Below are 27,067 nucleotides of genomic sequence, written 5' to 3' on the forward strand. Positions count from 1 at the left end.
ATAATAAACAGGAATCATTTTCTGTTTGTTTGTCACCTAGCTCCAAATCCACTGAACTGATTTGGAAAATTCTTTCACTGTTAGAAAGCTACACTCTTCCTAAATAACATAGACTATATTTTATCCCAGTACGGACTATAGTTCCTACGGGACGCGGGTGAATCCGCGGCTATTATTTTCTATGGAGCTAAAGTCAACATTCAATCTCTAATCTCAAATCAACGATAGATTATAGAAACCGCAGTTAAACACACATCAAATAACAGCCGACCGCAATTAGGTAACGCATTATAAGTTTATGTCATTTGCTTATGGTTTACTTTGAACTGGTTTAGTTTGTTTCTAGTTAAGCAATTATAGATAGGTGTTAGATTTTGTTAATGTTCGTTAACAATCCACGAAATCGATATAGGTATTTAAGGTTCATGTAGTTCAATATTATTTTTTATTACTTAGTTATATTTTATGCATGGCATTGCAATTTAATACAATTGTGAATAGACTTATTGGGGTACACATTTTAGGTACCCACTTTCAGATTTGCGGCTATTTTAGTAACGGCCTTGTATTTTTCATTATTGACCAAAGTTTACAAAAAGACGTCATGCTATTTGATACTTTAATCTATTGGTCTTAATATTATGCAAATATCAGTCATAAGTCCCAAATTACAAATTAAATCACATCTGTAATAAGCAAAAAAACTCTTCCTAGAGCCAAGATTTATTTTTTGTTCTTACAAATTGCACCACATTATTAAATAAAATAGTCATTAAACAACCAATTCATCTTTAGCTTTGGTAAATAGATTTTATTTAGCAATTTTAAATATTAAGAAGGCCAAGCGATGTTAGTGACTCAATAACCTTCAATTATGAAATGGAAAAATATTTGATGAATCGCATTCATTTTTATGCCGCATATTGAAATATTTTATCAAATGTGTTTAAGTAAATAAATCATCATAAATATTTTTTTGGCCCTTTTTCCACATTCTAATTTAACTGGCTCCTAAAAAGTGGCCTTCTACAGTACAGTACTTCTAGTGTAGCTTTCCAACAGTGAAATAATTTTTAAAATCGATTCAGTATTTTCGCAGTCTCCTCGGTGTAAACAAACAAACAATTTTTTTTCCTATTATTACATTAGAGTGAAGTAAACATAGAGTATAGATGTAGTATGGTTTTTACATCAAATATACTACCTACTCCACTATCCGTATGTGTAAAAAATTATCTGCTTATTACATACTAGCTTCTGCCAGCGGTTTCACCCGCATCCCGTGGGAACTACTTCCCGTACGGAGATAAAAAGTAGCCTATAGCGTTCCTCGATAAATGGGCTATCTAACACTGAAAGAAATTTTCAAATCGAACCAGTAGTTCCTGAGATTAGCGCGTTCAAACAAACAAACAAACAAACTCTTCAGCTTTATAATATTAGTGTAGATACTATTTATGAATCTATCTACTCTACGACGGTCAAAAAACCTTCACCTAAATCACTCGCCACAATCCCATGAATGATGACTAATAAATGACAGTGACGAATTCTCATTACACATAATTTATAATCAAAAGTGCATAACGATGTATTATTTGACGCTTCGCCGCGTTGAATGACCTTTGTGCGTATTCTGTAGTGTGGTTTAAGCATTTGCCTAGCCTTTTCCTATCTATTTTGGGGTCAGATGCAGTTAAGCACCAATCTCTTACATGGAACTACTGCTTATCTGACTTCCTCAACTCAGTTACCTGGACAACAAAATACTTAAAAGATTGATTGGTTGTCACATTTTCCCTTCTTGCCATCATCTTCCGAGCCTTTTGGGGTCGGATTCCAGTTTGACCAGATGCAACTAAGAACCAGTGTTTAACATGGAGTACCTGCCTATCTAACCTTGTTAATGTGCCTGAGCAAGCTGGTCTGGTTTCTGACTTCCCACTGTCAAAGGTGCTCAAATGATAGCCGGGACCCACAACTGCACATTTCTTCCAAAACACAGGACTCAACATGATGTAAATGGTCACCCAACCAAGGACCAACCTAGTTACTTAGCCACGATCTCCTCTCAGTATGCTTTAAAAAACAATTAATTAAAATATCCGTGGTATGCGGAGGTCCAGTACGAATAGATAAACTATACACTTCCTGTGACTATCGTAAGTGGCAGCTAAGGGGTCATAAAAAAGGATGGACACATTCAAATGCTGGTCACACAAACAATATTGATCGAAGACTGTAAGAATGGTGAGATTCATCCGGATATAACGACCAATGTTTTTGGTCCTTTGATCCCTACTAATATTATAAATGCGAAAGTAACTCTGAATGTCTGTCTGTCTGTTACGCTTTGACGTCTAAACCGCTGAACTGATTTTAATAAAATTTGGTACAGAGATCGAGTTGACCTTGAGAAAGAACATAGGATAGTTTTTGTCCCGAACTTTTGAAGAATTCTCTTGGAAACGCGATATAACCGAACTCTACGCGAGCGAAGCCGCGGGCGGAAGCTAGTTATTTATATAAAAAACAAAGCAAATAGTTTAATCTCATGTGAATTAATTTTTAAGGTTTCGAAGGCCACTATTATTTCTTATGTGTAATAAGAACTGCCAAGACCTTTTGGTCACGAAAAATAATCAAATGATCCAACTATAATTGTGATCGTCCATGCCTATAACTACTACTATTATTGATACTAAAAGAAATATAAGTAATTGCTCAAACATTAAAACCGAAGATAATCTTCATCAATGTAAAATAAGTTATAAAATAAATTAATTTGAATATTAAAATTGATATCTTTCAATGTTCAATGCTATTTCTAGGACTCATGCATTTTCATTTCTTTATGATTTACCTACTCTAAATCGCGTTATTCAGAGAATTTATTGAATAAAATAAGTTTTAATAAATTATTGTAAAAACTCATCATTAACATTCGTTTTTGAACTTCAAAAATACTAAATAATACTTCGAATACTTCGACGCCTGATCGATGCTTTTTTATATTTTATGTTTTATGTTTATATATATTTTGTATATAGTATTTTATTTTTAGTTTTGTATAAAGATAAGTAGTATAAGTTAGTTGTATGTTGTATATGTATATTTATTATTAAGATATTGTAAAAAGTTATTTGTTTTTTGAACTAGAAAACATAATTTTGGTTTCTTCGAATTGTTTGTTCCAAATCATGAAAATATGAATGTTATAATATATTTCAAGAGTAATGTGTATATTTAGAAGGTTATTATGCATGAGCTTCGTACACATTAGGATAAATCCCTTTTTTCTAGAATAAACTGCAATAATCTTTATACATAATTAGATTGCCATCCCATCGGGCTATGAGAGTGAAGGAATAGTTAGTGAGTGCACCTGTGTCGGCGCAAATGCTTGTGCACTATAATAATGTCCTGCGCAGTTGGCTAATCTCTTACATGAGAACAGCCGCCGTAGCCGATAATCAGCTAGGAGGACATCAACATCATCACATAACTAGAATAAGAGCTATTATTATTATGGCTAAAAGCCTACCTATAAAACCTCATGTCAAACATATTCAACTAATCTTTGAGCCGGTTTTAGCCATTTAAACATTTGAATTCATTTTTTTATTCATTATTTTGAAAAAAGATAGATACAAAATTCCATCTGCACTCAAAACGTCATTGCTATAACATCGTCACTAGAATCCAGAATACAGTCACATCGGAATTACGTCAAACAAATGTATGTCGATGACGTTTCCAACGAGTTACTGTTTTGTCAATCGTCAAACAATGTATTATGCAGAAGGTGCATCCTGACTATTTATCTAATAATTGACAGATGCAAGGTTTAAGGTCTTTATTGCATATTGTAAGGTAAATAACTCATCATTTAGGCAAAATAGCAAATGGATAAGATATACCAATGTTGTGGTTTTGCATTAATCAATACCAAACTAAAAGCTAAGGCCAAATTACCTAATCTTTTAGGCATGTAGTACGATAGTCGACAATATAATTCTTATATTCATAACACGGTCTACTCAAAAGTAATTAGGAACCTACAAATGAATAAATAAGAAAGAAAATATATAATAAATTATTCTTATTCTTAAGAAAAAAAAATATATCTGGTCCTTATAGTCGGAAACAAAACACTACATTATTTGAACTAGACCTTTGAATAATCCCACAGTCATTTAAACTGGACCTTCGTACATACACTTGTTCAACAACACAACAACACTACTCTGATATACAATAGAAAGTGATTCATTTTGACATTGAACTGATGGGCAGAGATTACTCGTGTAACGGCGGCTCCCAATACCTTATCTATCTATTGTTTTGCTTACTGGAGATAGGAATTTAACATGAAACAAATGACATCAACACATCTCGAGGAACCTGGACTATAGTCTGAAATCACCAACCCTCATTGAGCAAGCGTGGTGATTAACGCTCATTCCTTCTCCGTGTGTGAGGAGGCCTGTGCCCAGCAGTGGGACGATACAAAGGCTGTTACAGTAACAGTACCTAATGTCAGAATTCTATCTTTAGTAATCGAAAAAACAGATAGATTGAATATGGGAAGCGGGTGTTAGTGTGTAAAGCCTACTGCGTGTCAATGAAGCACGTGAGATGTTTTGGAATCACGCTTCAATGAAGTTATTTTTAGATCAACGTTTTAAGGAAAGGATAATACGGTTATGATGCTGATGTAAATATGAGGTTGCATCCTTGTAGTATTATGTCACGTAGAAATTTAGTGGAAGTAGGTTTGTAAGTCGAAATAAGTTTGAACATTTTGGTCTTTTGGTACTAAAGTTATTTTATTCAGAGAAGTTTATTACCTAATATGCGATTTGCTTTGCCTTCATAATTAATTCGGTTAGTTATCGTTTTAATTATTTAATAACTAGTTTCCGCCCGCGGTTTCACCCGCGTCGTGAGATAACTGCTTCTCGTACCCGAATGGTGACAAAAATCCTATGTCCTTCTCCTGGCTCTAAACTACCTCCCTGCCAGTTTTCAGCTAAATCAGTTTAGCCGTTCTTGAGTTATAAGTGGTGTAACTAACACGACTTTCTTTTATATATATAGATTAGCAAAGATTACATTTTTTTTGGTTTGAAATAAACAGAAAAATTGCTAAGCTTATTAGGGTCGAAATAAATATGAAGACGGCTGACATAGCAGTTTTGACCCAATTCAAATCATGAAGAAAATCCCCTTCGAAAACAAATATAACCACGATAAGCAAAGATAAATTAATGCAGATCATCGTAACGACGGAAGAAACGCTAAACCAAGATAAGAAACAAATAAATCTCAAAGGAAATTAATGGGTTAATAAAAGCAGAAAACAAAGAAAATATATATCTATCTACCTATCTTTACGTTTCCGTGATAATAAAATTGAAAAGCAAATCATTATAATAGATCAGTTGTTTAATATCCCGTGTCTTCCGTTAAACCGGGATTTTGTTTAGCAGGTATATTTATTTCCAACTTATCTATATATCTTTAAACAAAACTAAAAATAAAATACTATATACAAAATATATATAAACATAAAATATAAAAGAATACTTCGACGCCTGATCGATGCTCTTTTATATTTTATGTTTATATATATTTTGTATATAGTATTTTATTTTTAGTTTTGTTTAAAGATAAGTAGTTTAAGTTTGTATATATGTATAGTGTGTACATTGTAGAAATAGATTATAAAAATAAACCACAACTCCCACTTATCTATAATAAGTTATTATTATTTATGATGCACATTAAAGCAAAACAGTAAAATTTTCTTTAATTGTTTGATTTCTATGTCTATCTGTGCAAGCCATTATTTAAATACATAATTTAGCATTAAGTATTTTTTGTCATTGTCGGGGCGGATTACGAAACCGACATAATTCCTATATGTATTAGTTATGTTACGACAGTGCATTAAAGGCATTCAGCTCGTACTGACGTATATTATTGACAAGCATACTCCCCGTAGCTATTCTCCCTGACATTCTGACATCTTCTTGAGTGGGTTACGTGAGGCTCGCACACTATCTTTGGTACGTATTTATAACTCATACCATCATCCTCAGAGCCTTTTTCCCAACTATGTTGGAGTCGGCTTCCAGTCTTATTGGATGTAGCTGAGTACCAGTGCTTTACAAGGAGCGACTGCCCTATCTGACCCCCGCAACCCAGTTAATCGGGTACGTATAACTCATGCCGATAACTCAAAATAGTACTCTTGTATTTTTAAAGAATATCATTCAAATCTCTCGACTCGTAATCCCTATATTATCTCTTTCAGTTATAATCTCTTCAAGTTCATTTAATAAAGTGAAATTATTTGCCCCCGAAGGACTTTGAAGCAGTTCATAAAAGTGATTTTTAATTACACATACCTACATCCAATTTTGTGTAAAAGGATCAGCAATTGTCATTCCATTTGTCACAACTCGAAAGCACTAGACTCGACTAAAGTATCGTATTGTCATTTTAATTTTAAATGGCCAATTCTATGGAAAATTATAGCCAACATCTTTCAGTGCATTGGTCACGTATGTTTCAGTCCTTAATGCCTTTACGTGCTTCATATAAAAGAATATTAAAGTATTGTCTAAGAGCCTTTTAGTTATTTCACAGCTATTGAAGATCTTGGAGTCGTTAATTTATATCTCTTTCAGGTGGTTAAGATTAACAATACAGTTTAATATAGCGTGTGTGTAAAAGCAAGCGTTTTATGATAGTTTTTCTTGAATAGTTCTAGGGTGTTTCTTGACATTGTTTACTTTTGTCTGTTCATTGTTTGAACACAGACAAATCATGGTTGTTATAGTAGTACCTATTTTTAATTTCAATAAAAGTTTAAAGGTGTCGCAATCCCTGTATTTGTATGTATCTATAGACTAAAATTTGAAAGGTCTGGTGATTTTAGTAGGAAAAATTCGATCAAGATCCAATCTTAAATAATGTCCACCTTTAAATCTATTTTTTTCCTTTTTTGGTATCAAATTCAAAGTCGAATGTTTTATTACAAATAGACTTCTTTGCAAGCTCTTATGAAACGTCATACTATTTGCACGGTTCCATCAGTTGGTTTCATGGAGAAGATTCTGCAACTCTTTGAAATATATCTTTTGCATAAATAGGTTTACTTTAAGAAAACACCCTATTCACTTTTATGGCTTATCATATCTCTTAACTTCAGTCACGGCAATCAACTTAACTTCGTCCTAAACGTTTGTATGCTTCAATTACCTCGGTGCATGAGCATACATAAAATTAGACACGTTTGAGAAATTACTCGGCGTTTTCCTTTTGTTTTACTTGTTTATTTAAATATAATAATTGTTGCTAAAATTAGCCTGTGTATGAAAGTTTTTGAAAACGTCTACGTCATTTGTTGACTGCAGTTTCGTAGGTTCTTTGTTACTTTGTAAATAGAATCTTTTGACTGCCTTTTTGACGGTAGCATCGTCATAAACTATTTACTAAATTAAAGAATGAGTTCCTTGAGATATCTTTACTAATATGTGAAAGTTGAAGAGGTTGTCAGTGTATTTTCTTAAGCGTGCAAATCTCAGGAACTGGTCATATGTTACCTACTGATAGATTTATTGAGGAACACTTTTTATCCATGTGCGCAGAGTAGGTCCCAAGGTAGGTCCCAGGATGCGAAAGAACTCGCGGGACGAAACTATTTATTTGAATAAATTTTTAATTACCCATAATAATGTGAATAGTCATTACCAAGAAGATGAGACCAAGAAAATAGGAAAAAAAACATAGGCATTTTTACGATATGCTAATTATTATCTCATAAGGAAGTTTTCATTATACCACTCAATGTCAGACATAGTAACAATGGCTTAGGTTTTCAGATGCTATCTAAGCTAGTAATGGCAGAATGTTAATTTTGTAAGAAAATATTATCTACACAAATTGTTTTAACTTAAGCCTTGGCAATGGCATAAAAGAGACCTCTATAATATTCAAAAGTATTTTTCGAAAATCCTTGTGGGACGCCGAATTTATTTTGACTATCAGTGGGCTTTCCTTTGAGAAGCAATGGAGGAAAAGATTCAAGGTTGAGACCTTGTCATAGACATTGGTAAAAGGAATGAGCGATCACGCGTAACGGTCATTGTTTTAAATTGTGAATGACTGTATCGAAGGCCTGTCTAAAATCTAAAATTACGTAAAGGTCGCATTAATGTTTTGTTTAAGTCTTATCAATCTTGTATCAAAGTCAAAGTCAAAGTCAAAATCATTTATTAAAGTAGGCTAATACGATTAGCACTTTTTAACGTCAAAATTTTACAAGAATGACAGCACCCCCAAAACGCCGCCCTTTCACCACTTCCACGCCAAGCGGTGAAGGACAAACTTCCCAGCAACACAGCTGTCTATTACAATTTAATTATAATTAATTTATTTTACAATTATACAATTCAATTTCATCAATTATTAATTTAAAACACCGAAAAATACAAAATAAAATAAAGCACTTTTGTTCCACTTCTTCACTCGTATCATTTACTTAAGTTTATAAGAAGTGATATTTAAGAACCTGTGCTTAAATAAAGCAAATAAAAAAATAAGCCCAAATAAGAAAATCAGTTGATTGAGGAAAATATTAGACACTATGATCGTAAGACCATTTTTACCACAAGAACTATTTTTACCATGAGATTTGATGTCAATTGTAATAAATGCAAACTCATCCTACCAATAAAAAACTACTTCATAAAATCGAAGGTCTATTTTATTCCACCACAGTAATTTCGTAAACAAATGCATTAGATATTTGTTTAACACTTTAACGAAGATGGCTCAACGCTTCAATGGAGCCGACTCGAGGTTAAGGTCACTTGGTTATTGGTACCATTTGGTGCCATATTAACGTGAGACAATCATTGCAAGGGTTTGGAAATCTTCCTTAGACTTCCTGCGATAGGGGAACTGCGAACTGTAATACCTATCTATACTAATATTATAAAGCTGAAGAGTTTGTTTGTTTGTTTGAACGCGCTAATCTCAAGAACTACTGGACCGATTTGAAAAATTCTTTCAGTGTTAGATAGCCCATTTATTGAGGAAGGTTATAGGCTACTTTTTATCCGGGTTCGTGCCGTGGTTCCTACGGGATGCTGGTGAAACCGCTGACAGAAGCTAGTTATTATTAAAAAGAGTGACCATGCAGTTTCTTGCCCGTTCTTCTCCATAGGAAGCTACTTGTGGAGTGGGCATGTAGTATCAAACTTATATATATTTTTGATGTTTATAAGTGCTTGTAAAGGCCTAAATGAAATAAAATGATTTGACTTTGACTTGGTTTAATACGGCATAAAATAGAGGGATTTGTTCAGTTTGTTACTATCTCGAATAAGAGGAATATTAACATAAACACAAACAAAGTAAGATATGAAGTTCTACTTGAACATTTCATTTGGTTTAGCAATAAATTACCATAACGATTGTTTAGATAAAATACACAATTAGGATAGAAGTTATTGTCAAAACAGCACTTTAAAACAATGTAAACAATTTGTTTTTCTTGCAAAACTGATTTGAAAGACAAAATGTCAGTTTTTTACTAGGATAGTTTTCATTTTTATTGTAATTATTTTAGTTATGTGTGTAAATAAAATTTTACACATATAAAAAACATACAATAAACTAAGAAAATTCCGTTAATGTTCAAGACCGTTGATTTCTTAAAACATTGAAAGCATTAGCGAGTAACAAGATGCATCTATCAATTGCTATGCAGCTCTCCTCACCCAAGACCGAACCTAACTGTGCCCAGTGGGCCGATCACACACGTGTGTAGAAAAAATAATATAAAAAATTACACAGCACTGCACACTGCACAGTCTGCTGACGACTAACTGTTATAATTAATCAAGTTGAAGGCTGATTGCCGGGGCTGCGGGATTGTTCGAAAGAGTTACCGCGGCCCTGGTACATAAAAGGCCTACGACGGAACATGACGGTTTTTAGTCAGAAGAGTCTGACTCCCTCACCGCTGCTAACCCACAGCGGGATTTTTTTACAGCTCATTGTGATTATTTTTTTGTCTAGAAAACACGATGACTGTTTCATTGGGTATTTTGAGAGGATATTGGATTTAATGATGACGCTAATAATTATTGGGAAGTATCTATTTGGTTTGGTTAATTAGTTTTTTTTTTGAAAACACTAATACAATGACGTAGTTTTAACATTGTAAATTCGATGCTATTTAGAATTGTGATTAAGACGTTTATTTGAAGTTCTATCTTATAGTGAAACTGCTTTAAATAAATCAGTTGATGTTAAACTCTCTGTAATAAGAAAATCATCCAGGAGTAAGACCCGCAGAACTGTTTCCCACGGCATTTTAAATTGGTTCACCATAAAAAAGAAACAGGAAAATCATAAAATCATTAAAATAATAGAATAACGAGGTGTGAGACCAAAGTTTACTTATAACGCCTTAATTACAATTAGAGGCCAATTATAAAGCAATCGAGATGATTTTTTGTAACCAAACTACCAAGATCGCGCAATTGATAAAATTAATCCCACCAAAAACATTAAATGTAAATAAAAAACTTTTTACAAAAAAATAAAACCGACTCCCAAAAACACTGAAAAGCAAAAAAAAACTATTCTTAGGTGCATCGGCCTAGAAGTCGGTGTCTAATGGATGTAACTAAGTTTATAACGCCACCGACTTCTAGGCCGATGCACCTAAGAATAGTTTTTTTTTGCTTTTCAGTGTTTTTGGGAGTCGGTTTTATTTTTTTGTAAAAAGTTTTTTATTTTTAGCTTTTCAGTGACAAGCATAGTTGTCACTATCCGCATGTCATATCCGCAGTGGAAAGTTCTCATCAATACGAACAATATAAGCCCAAGCACGAGGTAGTTTACATATTCAATTGTCGAGTTCCCTCGACCTTCGCTGGTCTCCATCATCAGGTCAGCTTCAAACCTTCACTGTTGCAAAGGTCTCGTCAATACGAACAAAATAAGCCCAAACACGAGGTAGTTTTTTACACATTCATTGTTCAAGTTCCCTCGACCTTCTCTGGTCTTCATCATCAGGTCAGCTCCAAGCCTTCACCATTGCATAGTGTTATCAGACATGCGCCTTAGTGTCAAGTTTTTACCCTACGTATGCCTACGATTTTCGAAAGTTGCCCTCGATTTCTCAGGGTTTCCATCATCAGATCCTGACCTGGTGACTATGGGACCACCTGGGAGGTAAACCCTATCAAACAAAAAAAAAATTTTGCAAATCGGTCGAAGCGTCTCTGAGTAATCGGTGAACATACATAAAAAATAAAAAAAAAAAAAAAAAGATCCCGACGAATTGAGAACCTCCTCCTTTTTGGGAAGTCGGTTAAAAAAGCCAATCCTCTACGCAATTCCTCCACCGTAAAAAGTTTTGAGATCGCATAGAAGCCAAGTCCTGTTCAACTTTATTTGTAATAATAAATCAATATTTTGTGACTCTATCAATAGTTTCGTTCACTTTACAATAATATTGACTTGGCCATGAGCACAATAAACTACAAATATAATACAGCATATCTTGGAGAGGTGAAAGTCAAACATGAAGTTTAATATCACAGAATTAAATACTTTTAATTTATTCAATTGTTACTAAATGAACTGCACATGTACTATGGCGCATGTTTAGTCCATGGTGATCTCAAATTCCAATCAGTCCATAATCAGTCCAATCGTAAAATCATGTCCATATAGAATTTATCAATCCAATGGTATTTACACATTATTACGAGGAGCGACTTTTAACTTGTGCTCATGGCCAAGACAATATTATTGTAATGTGAACAAAACTACTGATATAGTCACAAAATATTGATTTATTATTACAAATAAAGTTGAACAGGACTTGGCTTCTATGCGATCTCAAAACTTTTTACGGTGGAGGAATTGCGTAGAGGATTGGTTTTTTTTACATTTAATGTTTTGGTGGGATCTAATTTATTTTTTGTAGGTATCTTTCTTCTCTAAGTATGTAACAAATTAAATTAACTTACATGCAACTAACTAAATATATAACAAACTAAATATGTACACCTCTAAAGTAGCACGTAAACAACATTTTTTTTAAATAAAGTAAAAAATTTCGAAATTGACGAATTTTTGAATCGAATATCTTTAAGAATAAAAGAGATTTATTTCAGAGGTAGATGGCGCAATCACATGAAATTATTAGTTTTTTTTAAGTACTACTTATACTAAGCTATGTAACGAAACCATAGCGCGATTTAGACCAGGACAACGCCATCTATCGAGCGAGCATGGAGTATTTATCGCACTGCATTAATATGAAAGATTTTATCATTATTCATTTCATTTTAACCTAGCTTTTTTATTCATATGTATGTATATTTAATACATAATAACAATATACTACACTACGTAACAATAAAACAAATAGTAACATTTTGTACATAAATAAATAACAAAGTTATCAATGCAGTCAAAATTCATACACAATGTTCTTGAAAAACCGCAAATATAAATTTGTTTCCTATTTTTTTATTAAGTTTTAAGGTTTTTATAATTTTCCCTTTATATGTAGCTAATAACCTATCTTGGTGCCAAATTTGAAGGTTCTAAGTTTGCTAGAAGTACCTTAGACTTTTGATGATCGGTCAGTGAGTCAGTGACAAAATGGTGTAACTTTGATCGCTCATAACTCGTAAACTATTTATTCAAATGTCTTGTAATTTGGAGACTGAGCTTGTTCTAATACTTACTCTTGGTCATCGAAAACCTAAACTCCTAGCTTTGTTCACATGGAAGATACAGGAGACTGAAATAGCCGCGAAACGCTTCGAGAAAAGATGGTACGGCCGTGCCCGCTTTGCTCGAGTCTTGGCTGGGGCACTGCCGTGCCCTCAGATAATCATGCTACATCTGAGATTTATTTATTTAATTTGATAACACCAAAAAACTGTCAATGAAGTTACGCGTATTTTGACAAAAAATCATACTTAATGATAATTTAATTATAGTTATTTTATTACTGTGAAATAATAGTTAACAATACTTTGTGCTAAAACATAGGTACTCAAAATATTTTAAGACTACAAACTGGTCTTTCATTTCTCGGAAAAAAGGACTAACTTTTAGTACATAAGGACCAAATTTCCGCATTCATAAACTAGTCAGACAACAAAATTCATACGACGCGGCGGCGACGTCTACTAAGACTGGTTCAAAAAGTCGTTTTGTCTTCAATTAAGATGCTCTCACAGGGACTTTCCTTCGCTAAGGGGAATTCAAAATACAAGGAAAATTAACGTTTTGTACAAATGTCGTGTATTCTCGGCTTTTTTCGTCTTTTTTCCCCGTTTTTTTCTGGTTTGTAAGACGAATGTTAAGGTTGAGAGCGCACAATTAAATCAAGCACTTTGCGTGTTTTTTTCTCAGATCAAATAATAAGAACGTTTGGTTTCGTAAAAGAAAAGGGCCCTTTACAATAACTCTCAATTTACATATACATTACGTTTTATAAACCGCTTTTGTTTTTGTTACGTGTGTGAATATCTGATACTTTGTTATAGTAAATATTGTCATAGAAATGTTTAGTATAAGTTACGTAAAGTACTTATTTATTTGGTTTATTAAATAAGTATAATTGTGTTATTGGTATTAATGAATATTCCCAGTATATGAAGTCCTAGTAAGAACAAAAATTGCACTCTAAACTTTACCTACACGGAAGCTGTTGGTAAACCCTTTAACAAATCCCTACTAATATTATAAATGCGAAAGTAACTCTGTCTGTCTGTCTGTTACGCTTTCACGTCTAAACCACTGAACCGATTTTAATAAAATTTGTTACAGAGATAGAGTTGACCTTGAGAAAGCACATAAGATAGTTTTTATCCCGGATTTTTAAAGAATTCTGTTGAAAATGCGCTGTAACCGAACACTACGCGGGCGAAGCCGCTTGCAGAAGCTAGTAAATAATAATACATGAAATGAATTAGGTTCTTAAAAAAATAAGACGATATATGAATTGCTACATAAATTAACAATAAACAATTGTATTAACTTAGAAGCTAGAACCGTGAGATTTTTTCAGCTACCAAGTAATTGACGTTTAACGAGAATAACACTTAATTATTATCTCGACACTACCCGATAATCGATTGTAATAGAATCGATACTACACGCAATCGAGTGTTATCTGTTGATCACTGTTTTGTAATTACACTCGAATGCAAAGAATCCGGGTTAGTAACAAAGTGCTAACGTCATATTTCTTTTTATAAAAAAGTATCAGACAAAAAGGTTTGTATTGCGTTAAGTTTTTTTGCTTATTTCCAAGTATATAAGACTTAGGCACAATTCGTTAAAATAAATAGCGTTTTAGATAAATTACTAAAGAGGTAACTGAGTTCAACTACATTCCATTATGTATTACTAACACAATGGTAATCTTCATTACATTACAAAATACAACAGGTTTATTACATAAATCTTTATCTGGTATCATCAAAGAAAAACGTAATAAAAAAAAACGTGCTCAAAAAAATGCAGGACAGTGCTTAAGGTCAGTATGTTAGCCATAGTGTACCCGAATTATATTACGTCATTCATACCAAATTATTGAATTTGCGGTTGCTAATGCTAGCCTTATTACGAGAAGATTGTAATGATTAAAAATGTTAAAAGGTGAGGAGGTAAATACGAAATTAATCTATTCTATTTTATATCCTCCGAGCCTTTTCCCAATCATGTTGGGGTCGGCTTCCAGTCTAACCGGATTCAGCTGAGTACCAGTGCTTTACAAGAAGCGACTGCCTATCTGACCTCCTCAACCCAGTAACCCGGGCAACCCGATACCCCTTGGTTAGACTGGTGTCAGACTTTCTGGCTTCTGACTACCCGTAACGACTGCCAAGGATGTTCACTGACAGCCGGGACCTACAGTTTAACGTGCCATCCGAAACACAGTCAATGGTGTCTAAGATATACTTAGAAAGTACATACAAACTTAGAAAAGTTGCATTGGTACTTGCCTGACCTGGGATCGAACCCGTGCCCTCATACTTGAGGTTGGTCCTTTACCCACTAAGCCACCACGACTTCTATCCTATTCTATTTTAAAAGAATCTATTCTATTTTAAGAAATAAATATTAATAATTTAATTTTACTAGTTGCATTTCTTTGCACTGAAGTGTAATTAAATGTCTATAACAAACTTGTTAGAAAAGTACTTAACTAAAAAACTATCAGTAAAGTAAGTAGTTGTGTCATTTTAACGTTCCGTTTAAAAACGTGAGAATAATTAATCATAAAAACAAGAGATCAGATGAAAACCACACATTTATAATAAACACTTTGTAATAAATCCGTTCTTCGATCCGAATCTTTGTAATAAAGCCGTTGCTTCAACAACCTGTGCAGGCAGCATGATTTCGATCCATTTATAACCAGTGTTGTGTCGGCGAGAAGGTGTCTAAGCCGTAGCTTCTTCAAAAGTTAGATTAGTTTTTCTATATTTTGTTTTTGTTCCTACCATTGTTCTTGTATTATTTTTAATTTTTTTACTTTATGTTACTTTATTTTATTTTAGTCTGGTTATTTGACTGGTTGGCAATAAGTTACATATTTTATTTTTATAAAACCTGTGCATGCTCAGTTTGCTCATTTTTTTTACAATTGTTACACTATTGCTATAAGTGAAGACTTGTCATTGGCTCCCTGTTAACTAAACTTGTGTTATTTCTAGTTATTTTAGCTGTAAGTCTTCCATGTTACATAAATAAATAAATAAATAAATAAATAAATCATCATAGGTAGAAACGAGATGGTAAAACCTTATTACTCTAAGAAAACCACAAAAATAACCCCAGGTAATTCACTTTTTACAAGAAGATGACTAACTATTATAATACCTATAGTTTTCAATCACACGGAAACTACGCTAGGTACTTATTTGGATACCTATAGATAATACCTAAATATAGAATCTGTATTGCTATGATAGAACTGACGTTTGTTTGTTTGATTGAACGCGCTAATCTTGAAAACTACTGGACCGATCGTAAAAAATCTTTCAGTGTTAGTTATCGAGGAATTACAGGATATACTTTTTATTAGTGCGCAGAATAGTTACCACAGGGAGATTGATCATTTGGTTGTAAAAGCTAATCTCAGGAACCACTCAACCGATTTGATAAAATATAATTTCAGTGTTAGAAACTTCATCTACGGAGAAAGATTATAAGCTACTTTTTATTTAGTTGCGCGAAGAAGTTCCCACGAAACGTGACCAAAACCATAGATAGACACGAGTATCCAAATACAGGATACAATAATAATATCCTCGTCAGATAACGCCCGCATTTCCGAGACAAATAAATGCGTTTGAAACTATTCTAGTCAAATTACTACAAAGTCTTTGTTGTGATAGGATGGGCACGTCTAGCTTCATCATCATCCTCCGAGCCTTTTTCCCAACTATGTTGGGGTCGGCTTCCAGTCTAACCGGATTCAAAAGAGTACCAGTGCCTTAAAAGAAGCGACTAAGTACCTATCTGACCTCCTCAACCCAGTTTGCCCGGGCAACCCAATACCACTTGGTTAGACTGGTGTCAGACTTACTGGCTTCTGACTACCCGTAACGATTGCCAAGGATATTCAATGACAGCCGGGACCAACAGTTTAACGGGCTCGTCTAGCCTATTGAATATATTACTAGGACGAGCCGCCATCTTGACCTTGACAGCCCAATTACAAAAAAATAACCATATCCTGAACTTGGTCGTTAGATCAACCGAATCATGATTGGTAGAAAAAATCTACTGCCATACCATTAAGTTTTTACAATGGTAGAAAATTCCCAATAGATTTAATTTATAAGTATAAGTAAGTATAAACAACCATGGTTTTGTTATTTAATTCTATGCCGTAATACTTACTTAATATTAAATGACACACAGTAATTCACAGCAGATACCTAGTAGTAGTTTCACACTGTAGACAGTTAAACTGTCTATCTATAACACACCGTCTTAGTTAAGCAAAGGAACAGATTCAGTCGAATTTTAAGGACATAAATAAATTGAAATGATAATTATGGAATTTAATTCACACCCTAATCTAAAGATTTACAAACATGAGCACAAAACTTACCATTTTCAATTGATCCTGCGATCCGGAACAACTTTAATACCTACTACTAAAGCCAATTTGATGATGAATGATATCATTACAACATACCGATATAATTCTCACGTGAGTAACATTTTAATACTGCATACTAATCATCTAAAGCGGATCCTGGGAAAACACGACATATATACCAGATACACATACCATATAGGCTATAGGTACCAGGATATAAGGACACCAAGCATTGGTATCACGCCGATCGAATGTAGGTTGCTCTGGCATTTTAATTTGCAAACGGATCTCGGATTGAAGACGTTTTTGAAGGCTACTACAGTTTTATGATTGCCTGGTAACGCGGATTTTAGGACCAACTTTTATGGTCGGGTTTGACCTCTCGCAGGACAATGTTTTTTGTATTTTTTTATATCTCATAACCAAGTATAGTGAATTCGAAGTGATCCCATTATAATATTACATCGCTTGATATATCAATCTATCCTAGTCATATAGCATATATTTCCTCGTGCTTGAGCTTATGTCAAAATTCATCCCTATTCAGAAATCAAGGGTTAGATATTAAACCACCGTTAGTCATACAATTTAAGACATAATGCTTATTAGTAGAACTATAAACAATATTTTGACGCAAGCATTTTTTTGTCGCAAGACCTATCAGAGGCAGTGCATATAATGTTATGTTTTTGTTTTGCAACTAATTTATGCGAGCCAGGTGTTATATTAGAAATATCTTTTGGAACACAATATTATATTGTTGTTTTATTTATGAACGTTTTTAAGATTTCATATTTATGGCATCACAACAAACGGTTTTTTGTTGGACTCATTTGAAATCAGCCTAGATGGTCATATTTCTAAATTATTTCTTTTAAAATGTATTGTTTTCGAAGTTCTCTACGATATTTCTCTTTTACTAACTATGGAGGTTCTTTTAAAATACATACCCTAAATCAGAAATCATTAAGCCTAAAATTAAGTTTCTTTTATGTAAACATTTTAAAGGAAGAACAAGAATGAGCTTGACTTACGCACTTGAAAATTATCGTGATGTAACGCATTCCTGTAACAACTGATAAACTAATAATTGACTGATTAATAAATTGCAACACTTATGTAAATAAAATTCTTATTGTAATTGCTTTATTTCCAGTGGAATATTTTTTATGTATCACATCACACTAACATTAATTATTACAAAGGAAAAAGTTTGTGACTGCTTAAGTATTTTTGTCACTTCTTCACGCGCAAACGGCTGAACTTATTTCTATGAAATATAGGTAGATCAGAATATACACGACAATAGGTGTACTAGGCAATTTTTTATCCGGTTGCAGGATGTAGTTTTTTTTAAGTTTATCTACAACAACCGAATTTAAAACCGTTATTAGGCTCAAAAACATACGAAACAACCGAGTATACCCCACAAAATTCGCAAATCTCAATCAAGACTAATAAAAAGCAGACGATCTTTATACAGAGCGATGAATCAAAAGGAAGTTCGCACTCTGCGTAGGTTCCGTAATCACGTATTAAAATTTATTGAGGCGATGGCTTAAACTGAATATTATCATGTGCCTAGTCTTTTCCTAAGTTGGAGTCAGCTTCCATTCTAACTGGATGCAGCTGAGTACCACTGCTTTACAAGGAGCGACTGCTTTTCCCAACTATGTTAGGGTCGGTTTCTAGTCTAACTGAATGCAGCTGAGTGCCAGTGCTTTACAAGGAGCGACTGCCCTATCTGACCTCCTACCCAGTTACCCGGGCGATCCTTAGGTAAGACTGGTTGTCAGACTTACTGGCTTCTGCCTACCAAAGATGTTCAAATGACAGTCGAAACCTACAGTTTATCATGTCATCCGAAACACTATAATATGTACAAAATCAAAATCAAAATTCGTAAACTTGGCTACAAAACAACACTTTTCGAACGTCAGAAATTTACAAAAGACAGCCCCCAAAACGCCCACCCTTCCCCACTTCCTATGTGTTTTTGCTGGGAAGAAGAAGTGGCGCAACAAACTCCCTAGCAACACATGTCTGTCTGTAGGTTAGAAGAACCAGAATTTATACAAATTCAATTTATACATGTCAAACTTACTGGCTTCTGCCTACCAAAGATGTTCAAATGACAGTCGAAACCTACAGTTTATCATGTCATCCGAAACACTATATTTATACATACATAAACTAAACATTAAAGCGGCTAAGAATTAGTTGCAACCCGCTTAACCTGGTTCATATACGGTCAAGGTAATATGTATTGAGCAAGCTAGTTACCGCTTAGAATATTTGGACGGAAGGACCAGTATATCTGTGTAGATAGAATGTGTGTAATTTGTGTGTTTTTTGTACCAGTATAAAGTGTCAAATTATAATGGACTGTTTGTAAGATGGTTTAGTTAATTGTAAAAGTGAGAGTAAATTATATTGTTGTTGTTATCACGAATATCGCGTATTTGTTTGGTACCTATATTTTTTGCATTTTTTATGTTTATATTTTTTAAGTTTACAAAGTTGGGAAATATTTAGTTTTGACTAGTCATAAAATCGTCTTCAAAATATTTTTCAAATAATTCAATAATATTTCAATTTCAAAATATTTATCTTAGTTTGTAAGGATTTTTTTTAATCATATTTATTTTTTAAACAACGTAAGAATATTGAATAAAATAAATCGACAAAAGTAATTTCTACTTAAAAACTAGCTCACTTATTACATCCCTAATTAAAACTAAAAAAATAAAGAAATAAAACTTACAAAAAAATATCTCCAAAACAACTAAAGAAAAAATCACAAAAAAACAATCACTCACATTTGCAACAGCAAAATTAAAACAAAAATGACACTAATCAAATTCCAAATTCAAATAAATTGGAACGTTTATTTATTTTTTATTTTCGCAACCGCCACTAGAACACTTTGAATTTCAAACCGCGTTCGCGAACGCTACATATGGTTGGTAGTCGGTAAATGACCATTGAGTCGTTCCATATCACCTGTTGAGGCTAGGGTTGGCACTGGCAGGCTAATATATAAAGACTGCCCAACAAACATGTTTACGCACTACTTTTGAGAGGACGGTTTATGATGTGACGAATCCGTGACGTGAATCGTAATGACGTATGACCGCAACGATTCATTGCTAAGGGCATGCGGGTGGGAAATTATTGCTTTCCCGTTTTAATTGCGTTGGTACTGTAATTTGCGTTAAGTAAACATAACTACGTGAGAGTAAGGACCAAATTATTTTATGGTGTTTTATACTCTTAAGTCTGGTTTGTATCGATGTCTGATTGGTATCGGCTTCCAATGAACTGTTAATTGGAAGCAGTTGGGAAAAGGCTAGGGAGATGATGACGCAGACGAAGAAGGGGTGGAAGACGGCGAACACAACGTCCGTCCCCATCCGCCCCGGGGGGTGATCAGCGGGCGACAGGCGCGGGGGTACCACCGCCTGCATTACAAGGATCGCCCCTTGTGCTCCGGCCATCATAGGGACCCCTCCCCACTGGGGGAGGCATGAGGGGCCTGCCGTGAGGCGGGCGATCGCCGGTGGGGGACTGAATGCACTAGATTCCCAGACCCCCTCCACTCAGGCGAGGTCGGAGTGCCGCTGGGCCTTTTTAGTGGGTATACCGGGAACGTCGTTACCGGGGAGTCCCACATACCCCACTCCCGTCCCCCGACGGGAAGGGCATGCGTAATAGCAGTTTTTACCCAGCGACAACAAAAAAAAAAAAAAAAAAAAAAAAGGGAGATGATGATTGTTAATCAACTTCAAAGAAGGGAGGTTCTCAGTTCGGCCTGTATGTATGTATTTTGATAACATTATTCAGACTTAGGATATGGTTTTTGGTACCTACATTTTTGTAGTTGGTTTCATTTTTTTTGTAAAAAGTTTTTTAGGTTGATTATTTAGGAGTACGTAAGTGGGATTAAAATTAAAAATATTTTAGGTTCATTAACACTGAAATTAACAACCAATAAATATTTTTTTTAATTCTTTCAACCTATTCCTTAAATTTATGGGCTCTGTAGCATCCCCTGTTTTGAAAACTGGTTTAGGCTTTGCACTTATGTGAAGTGTAAGGTCAGGAACAATAGATACTAAAATCTATTTTTGTTCACGTAACAGGTCATCGCCATTTTGTTTTGGTCACCAAACGATTGTTTATGATAACGTAGGTGTAATTAAAAGTATATATCGTAGTTTATTAACATCTTTTTCTATTTAGTACTTCATTTTTTGAAAATATTGGACTTGCAGTGAACAGAAAGTAAAATTTGTGGAAGATTTTTCGTTCTCAAATTAAGTCCTTGGAATAATTAGATAAGTCGTGTATAAATTTGGATGCATTCAAATGAGTTTGGTGTCTAATTAAATTAAAGAGAAAGTACCTAAAATAAAAATTGACAAAGAAGTAAAAATGTTTATTTTCTGTAGGTCAGGGGAGCATAATATATTCAATACCTACATTTGCCGGAGTTGCAATTATCGAAAAAGTTACCGTAGTGGTACACAAAAGGCTAAACAAGGAACATGGTGGGTTTTAGTCAGTAAGTAATGACCTTACTACAAAAATGACCATATTTCAACGTCATAATCTATCACTTTTTTGACAAGTAGTGTTCAACAGACGTTTAAAAGTTTTTGTGGTACGACGGTAAAAGTCTCATACTCTTTCCCTTCCCGCACCCACAGAGGGATCATCCTATATACATATATAACTCCAAAATTTACACTAAGTAATAAAATTAACTATTTATTACTTGATATGGGTAATTAAATCTCGTCTTTACTCTGGTAACCCTAACCATAGTGCATCTCCGTTTAAGCCGCGCGTACACTCGCGACCTTGCGGCGTGAGAGGCGATTTTTGGCGTCAACTACAGCTTGCATCTAGCACGTGTGTACTTAGCCATCTGATACTGGTTTGAATAGTACCTACCAAGGGCATGTCTATGTTGGTCAGTGAAGATACTATTTTGTAGCTTTGTGAACGGAGGCTTCACTAATGAGGGCTCGCTTTATGTACAGTCAGCACCAAAAGTCGATGAACAGAATCAACATGACAAAACACCTGTTCACAATAAAATGCCATAAGTTATAGTCGCAACTGGGAAACAAAATAGACTGTACACCAGAAACTTACAAAAGTCGTTAAACACGAGTATTTCAAAAGTATCTGTGCACTAGTATTTCTAAAGTCGCTGTACACCATCAATCCAAATGTCGCTGAACATCATTGTATCAAAAGTCACTAAACAGCAGTAAATACAAAATTAGGTTAACAAAGTATATTTTTAATGTTGCCGTGTGTTAATCTACTTTTGACGCTTATGTTGTTCAGCTACTTTTGGGACAGTACTTGCATGACCTTAATAATGTATGTTAACACGTTAGTATCTATTTCAATAATTTTAATAATTATTTTGGAAATACACTCTTTTGCAAAAAAAGCCAGTGCCGATCGCACGTGGCACGTAACACGTGGGGACAATATTTAAACAGTAGAACGCTTTACACTAAAATACCGAAACTCTTAACATTGCCATCAATCATCAGTATAGCCCATTTAGAGCAGGTGAAAATTTTATCAAATACGCATAGTTTTTCAAAAATGTTTTATCTAACAAAAAGGTACATTAATCATTAATTAAAACTGCATTATCAGTTTTCTGAAAATCACTTCAAAAACTTTTCAAAACACCGATGAACTTTCTGCCAGCAATTAGTCCAAAACAAGGTTTAACCAATTTCTTAGCAATTGTACAAAATTCAAATTTAGAATACACTCTCACGCATGCTTGGCTAACCCTTTTGATGCTAGAAACATACTACAATCATTAGAACCCTTTAAAATACACGTAAAGTCCTTAAAACTAAGATTTCGCAACTAGGTGCCCGCTTTTTTTGCAAAAGAGTGTATTTCCAAAATAATTATTAAAATTATTGAAATAGATGCTAACGTGTTAACATACATTATTAAGGTCATGCAAGTACTGTCCCAAAAGTAGCTGAACAACATAAGCGTCAAAAGTACATTAACACACGGCAACATTAAAAATATACTTTGTTAACCTAATTTTGTATTTACTGCTGTTTAGTGACTTTTGATACAATGATGTTCAGCGACATTTGGATTGATGGTGTACAGCGACTTCAGAAATACTAGTGCACAGATACTTTTGAAATACTCGTGTTTAACGACTTTTGTAAGTTTCTGGTGTACAGTCTATTTTGTTTCCTAGTTGCGACTATAACTTATGGCATTTTATTGTGAACAGGTGTTTTGTCATGTTGATTCTGTTCATCGACTTTTGGTGCTGACTGTACAAAGAAAATCATTTAAAACATGTTAAGATTGGAACTATTAGAAAAAGGTATTTTCAATGGCAAAACTTGTATACTTGCACTGCTGGGAAAAAATCCCCATCTCTTGCAACCACACTTTCCAATCCTTTGAACTTTGAACAAGGCCACCAATCTCGAAGGTAAAAAAAATCAAAATAATTGAGTATATCTTGGACACCAACACCCGGCTGTCATTGAAAATCTTTACAGGAGCAGGCATGGAGGTCAGATAGACAGTCGCTGGTAAGACTATTAGCCGACCCCAACATAAGTCGTTGGGAAAAAGGCTCGGGAGATGATAAAAAGGTAAAGGAAACTGGACTATAAGGTCTGAAATCACCAACCCGTATTGAGCAAGCGTGGTGATTAATGCTCAATCCTTCTCCGTGTGAGACGAGGCCTGTGCCCAGCAGTGAGACCATAAAAAGGCTGTAACAGTAACAGATAATAACAAGGAATCCAAAAAAACGATTTATGGTTTGTTTCTTTTAGAAAGTTTTATAGTATGATTCTCGGATCAAACCAATTCTTCTTATTGTTGCCAAATAGGCTTTTGTAGACACGTTATGTCATTGCCTCACACAAGTAAATCTTCGAAACCAATAATTTAAACAAGACTCCAATAAACAACACTTTCTTTATAATAATGTTCATCTAATTTACATAATTCGTACATAAGTCGTGGTGGCCTAGTGGGCAAAGAACCAACCTCTCGAGTATGAGGGCGCGGGTTCGATTCCAGGTCAGGCAAGTACCAATGCAACTTTTCTAAGTTTGTATGTACTTTCTAAGTATGTCTTAGACACCAATGACTGTGTTTCGGATGGCACGTTAAACTTTAGGTCCCGGCTGTCATTGAACATCCTTGGCAGTCGTTACGGGTAGTCAGAAGCCAGTAAGTCTGACACCAGTCTAACCAAGGGGTATCGGGTTGCCCGGGTATCTGGGTTGAGGAGGTCAGATAGGCAGTCGCTTCTTGTAAAGCACTGGTACTCAGCTGAATCCGGTTAGACTGGAAGCTGACCCCAACATAGTTTGGGAAAAAGGCTCGGAGGATGATGATAATTTACATAATTAGGTAACGATGGATAAATTACTATTTGTTTTAAAATGCCAAACACGCCGAAATAGTAAAAAAGCATTTCAAACCTCGCCATTCATTTACTTAATTCATGAATTACTATGCAAGTTCGCATTGCAAAAACATTTTTATTTCGTGTAAGTTCCCGGGCATAGTGGGGCATGGCGGGTATAGTGCACGTGTTGCACTCTTTACTACGTCAATTTTCCTATCTCTAAATGCCTCTCACCAAATTGTTTGTATGTCAACCTAAGACAACTATGTGCCAAATCTTTATTATACAATGGCCATTATCAATATTCTATATGTTCATTGATTTATACGAGAGAGCACGTAAATGTCGGTCCTGCGCCTGATCTCTCTCCAATCATCGAGCTATGAGAGTGAAGGAATAGGGAGTGCACCTGTGTCTCCGCAAATGCTTGTGCACTATAATATGTCCTGCGCAGCTGGCTAATCTCCTTACATGAGAACAGCCGCCGTAGCCGATAATCGGCTAGGAGGACATCATCAATGTCAAAGTCCTATTCATACTATTTGAAGCAAATCAACATATATCTACATAGAATTATGGGAACACCTGTTAGTGGGTTATGCAATAAACATATGAGCATGTCCATGCCAAATTATTTGCAGGTAAAAGAGAAATTTACCTGAACAAACCCGAACTGTTTCAGAACTTTACCTGAACAAACCCGAACTGTTTCAGAACTTTACCTGAACAAACCCGAATTGTTTCAGAACTTTACCTGAACAAACCCGAACTGTTTCAGAACTTTACCTGAACAAACCCGAACTGTTTCAGAACTTTACCTGAACAAACCCGAACTGTTTCAGAACTAAGTAGGTTATGCAGTAACGGCATTAGCATTTTATTGAATTTTCACAGACCTGGCACCGAAATTAGAATTGAACTAGTTTATCTAAAGACGTATTAGATGTGATAGTCCAAATTCAGGAGCATAAACAAACTTCAGTGTAATCAATTTATGAAATAATGTTTTTCATCTTTCAAGACATTGTGTATACAATATCAACTTGGACAACGTGGATATCATTTTTAAAAAGCAATTTTTCCTTCTACTATTGTTGCTAAGGATAAATAAACTAACTTTACCCTAATAAATTACGACCAAATAGGTAATCTTAAAGTAAAAGGAAAAACATCTTCTTATAGCATTTATTTCTTTTATAGTTTTCTCACGTCATTGTATTCTTTTTCGTTTTAAATGATAATGTCATGTCTTGATCTTGATTTTTATAACGCACCACTCTAGTCTAACATGACTCCTAATAGTTGTCATATTAAAATTTATTCTATTGTATGGCCAAAGATGATTTTCTGCCGAATTCAGATCAGTTTTACAGCCATCAAGCTAAACGTCAAAATGTTGAATTTCTAAGGAACTGGTATTGGTAGTCATCTTCATGTATAATTCATCCACGTCCATTCCCAAACCCTACGTAGGTACTAATAAAAAGGTATTTTGTATAGACTGCAACCTGCATTGCAATTGATTAAGCAACGTTTATCTATAACTACATCTAAGGATCATACCACTATATTTAATTAACTACAAAGGGTAAGCAAAGACGTCAGCTTAATACAGTTTTACGGCCCACATTTCATGTAAAATTGTGAAATTCTTTAAGTACCTAGTTTACCTTTTAGCTTTACCTACGTCATATCTTTTATTTTCCAAGTACAATTTTCCTCTTATTTCTTATCGTAAGTATTTATTTGTATGAAGACTAGATAATTATTTTCCTTAAAAATTAGCCCTCTGAAGTTGGCAATTTGACACTCCTTGCGCGTGCACAGAAGCATTTGGTTCGTTTTCGTGAAATGAATAGCTATAGATGTTTTATTTCACAAAAGCGATTTTTCTTGTATTTGTCAATACACCTACTGGCACCCTATCTTTATATGCGTTATCTCACGAGCGCTCAGTAGTATTTTTACATTATTGCATGTTTTCTTCTACCATATCCTCTTCTATCTGCAATCATCTTACAAAGAACATTATTTCTAACCATATCCGCTTTCTCACAATTTATCCATTGTCCTTTTGGTCGTCTTCTTCCCTAAATCCACATTCATGCTCATCACCTTTTTCACAACATGACTCCCATTCCTCCACATCACAGGCCCAACCAATTACTTCAAATTATTTAACTAATATTGACAAACTCTTAGTATCTTCAAAGAAAGTAAAAGTAATAAAGAAATCTGAACACACTGTGAGTCTAGACATTGAGAAATAATCCGCAGTAACAATAGCTAGGCCTTGACTCTGAGACAGTAGTTAACAAGGAGTTAAATTAAACAGTAACCTATCACGACCCTACTAAGTTACTTCACATTTCATAACTATGGAGTAAGATTATCTTCTAAGATCACAAATGATAATAAATAGGAATGTCTTCGGCACCTATTGCTTCAAATGCATA

At 34.4% G+C, this 27,067-nt stretch overlaps 1 protein-coding gene across 3 annotated transcripts in view; it reads right to left on the reverse strand.

The window, feature by feature from the left end:
• The window catches only part of LOC124642266 (laccase-4-like), a 91,785-nt gene that overhangs the window by 37,609 nt on the left and 27,109 nt on the right, over window positions 1-27,067 (reverse strand). Inside the window, exon 1 of one of the 3 annotated variants that reach the window (XM_047180617.1) lies at window positions 19,938-20,170. The exons of the other annotated variants lie outside the window; for them this stretch is intronic. The gene's annotated coding sequence lies outside the window, so the exon portion shown is untranslated. Of the gene's footprint in view, window positions 1-19,937; window positions 20,171-27,067 lie in introns of those variants that run through there. 3 annotated transcript variants of the gene reach the window in all.

This window comes from Helicoverpa zea, chromosome 24, assembly GCF_022581195.2.
Source record: "Helicoverpa zea isolate HzStark_Cry1AcR chromosome 24, ilHelZeax1.1, whole genome shotgun sequence".
NCBI classification, from domain to species: Eukaryota; Metazoa; Arthropoda; class Insecta; order Lepidoptera; family Noctuidae; genus Helicoverpa; species Helicoverpa zea.